The following is a 3,271-nucleotide window of genomic DNA, read 5'->3' as shown; positions in this document are numbered from 1 at the left end:
CCAATGATCAAGATGCTAATTAGGTAATAAAATAATGATACCCTCAAACTGGAATTCAGTTGCCCTCAGACTTTTTTATAGTGATAAAAATATGAAGATGTTTTAGTAATAAAACAGTTAAAAATTAATTTACAAGAGTTAAAATTACACTTCAGTGCTTTTTTATGGTTCTCTCTAAAAACTTATTGTAATTGGAAGTTTTTATTTTCTCTTTTTTTCCTAAGACTTACGTAGACTCATTGTGGGAGACATCTCCTCCCACACAGCATCTCCTTAGATTGTGTCCCTGGCCAAAAACTTACCCACAGAGCAGGCAAATATCCCCCTTTCCCACCGAATCCTTCCTAACTAATACTAATCTACTTTACATTGATACTAATTTACTTTAGTATTAATGTATTTATCCTAAGTGAAGATTTTATGTATTGATTTTATTATTCTTTTAATTTGCTTGTAATTTTGCTCATATTTTTCACTATTCTAAAATAGAAGACATATAAATTGTATCATTTAATGTTTTTGTGAAGTATCAGAGAGTCGCCATTAATTTTGTTGATTTTCTCAATTGCTTATTTCTTCTTTTCTTTTTTTTTTTTTCTTTTTTTCTCTCTGCTTTCTTTCCTTTCTTTTGGATTTTAAGGTTAACAGTTAGTTGAAAGTTTTACTCTGTATGGAAATCAATAACTAACTTTTATGTTTTTGAATTAGAGTGTTTTTATAATATGAAATACATATTAGCTTTCAGAAAAAAATTTCTCAGAATTAAATGAATTGGTTCCTCTGGACATAAAATTCACTAAATTACCAAAAAGGACTGTAAGTTACAGATTTGATTGTTATCACGATATTTTTGATTATCCAAGAATATAAAAAATGATTGTATTTTATATTTTTAGACTTTTAATTATTAAATTAAGTGAATATTATTCAATTATTCTAATTTAGATTGCTGTATGTTTAACTTTCAAGCTTTCTCTGTGCTTTATTTTGAAGCATTTTAAAAATACAGATCATCTTATATATCACATATATTTTTATATTTTATATCATTTTATTTGTCCATATATTGTATATTATTTACAAATAGTTTTTCTGAAGTTATACGTGCTTGCAGTCTGTTTTGTCTTTAGATTCAATTTTTTCATATGTTTACTTTCCCAACATACCGAATAATTTATGAATGAAAGCTGGAAAGACTTCGGCATTACTAGAATTCACCCTTCAAATGATTAAGATACTAATTTGGTAATATAATAATGATTTCCTCAAATTGGAATTCATGTGCCCTTATAATTATTCTGACATGTGGGCTAAATGCTTTTTTTGCATGCAAAAGTGATCAAGTGAAACTACTTGCATGACAAATTTTTGTGGGTGATGTACCACAAAACGGCCGTCTTTGGCAGTAGTTTTGGACTCTGTTAAGCAGAAAGTAAGAAAGTTCCATTATGAAACTGAGTACAGCAGTACATGATCGAGTTTGAAAAGCCATTTGCCAGATTTCACATTTAATACTTTAAGCCAAAATGCCTCCTACATTTGCAGAATTCCTTATTTTACCAGCCTACATATATATCATCAGTATTATACTAGGAATTAGTGAAACAGATGAAATAAAAAAGGAATCATATCTCATAATACTACTAGGACAGGCAGTGGTGGCATGTCACACATCATAGTGACAGTGCTAGTCAAACAGACTATTAATAAAGAAATCATTGTGTATTGATGACTTTAAGGCATCAATAAATATGCTAGTTAATAACACTCGTTAGAATCCTTGAAGATCATCAGTTATTCTGAAAAAGAAATCAAAAGAAACTTCTGTATATTATGCATGCAAAGAGGCAAGTGAATACTTTTAAACAAGATGTTAGGCAGACTCACATGAGGATGATGCTCTGGGCCTAGCGGTATGAAGGTATAAAGGCTATAAATGGCACGAAGTTACGTAAATGTCAAGAGTTTATTCAGAGAGCCCTGTGAGTCTCCGTAAGTTTTACTCAAAGAAGCTCTTGTAAATGGAAGTTTGCTTATAAATCTTAATTCCACATAAATTGGTAAGAAAATATGAATCTAAGTAAATAGCTACAGCTTTATGCAAAGACAAAGTATTAGAATATCATATTTACTGATATATACTAAGGTACACAAGCTGTCTAAAAGACACCTTTACCCCCCAGGAGTTTATTAGCTTATAAAAAAATGGATTGTGAATGTATTTGAATGCTACTCACTGTAAAATTGTTAAAGGAGAGTTATTCACTTGAAAAAATAGTTTACTTACCTGACATTTTGGAGCACCTGAGTGAACTTAATTGAAAAATGCAAAGGCTGTGTAAAAACATATTATACGTACAGAGTTTAGAGATTGGAAGCAAAAATTCAGCTTGGAGAAAGGATGAAAATGACTCACTTGCGATATTTAGTTGGTGTTATATTTAAATCCTAACGAAAAATTGCTAAGACTATTAGAGCAATACCTATGAATGCCTGTGGTAAAGTTTCACTCATTATTTTGAAGTGCTTAATAGGAAAAATTGAAAAACATATGCATTTCCACAAAAAATTTCAACATTTCATTTGCCAATGTAAGAAAAGGAAAGGATGTGAAATTTAATAAATTTTATTCCTCATGGCTCATGACAAGAAAGAACTTCCTGTTATTTGGAGAAAAAGTGATACATACTGTGCTACTTTGTGCTGCCACCAACTTTTGTGAATAAGCTTTTCATTGATGGTAATTATCAAAAATTTGATATTTCAATCATAAACTTATTACAAAAAATATTTCGTGAACACATGCTCATTAAAGATTTTTAAAATATTTTAGTTGGAGGTTTTATGCATATTAAATAGTTAATATATTCCCTAAAACTTCTTATTTCATTTTTCTTATAATAATTATATGCTATAAAGAAAATGTAATGACTTTTCAGCAAGTTACGTACAGATACTCCCAAACTATCTCTAAGTTTATCAAGGATTGATAGGCCCTGGAATGGCTACTAAGTTATCCTAGAAAAAAGTTGTTTCTCAAATTGAAACTTAAAAAGAGCCCAGGGTGGCAAAAGAAAATCTAAGCAAATTTTTCAGATTTATGAGCAAACTTGCTACTTGGTAACCATTCTCCATTAGAATCTATATGTAAAAATACTGTGAAATACTTTTGAGACAGTTCCTCCCTCCCATATCTTCATTAATAGATGTCTACCTCCTTAATAAATATTGTTCTGTGTCTGTGGAAAGCAATTTCTGTTAATACTGTGAA

Source organism: Galeopterus variegatus, unplaced genomic scaffold, assembly GCF_000696425.1.
Source record: "Galeopterus variegatus unplaced genomic scaffold, G_variegatus-3.0.2 Scaffold507, whole genome shotgun sequence".
NCBI classification, from domain to species: Eukaryota; Metazoa; Chordata; class Mammalia; order Dermoptera; family Cynocephalidae; genus Galeopterus; species Galeopterus variegatus.
This window is presented reverse-complemented; position numbering follows the sequence as displayed.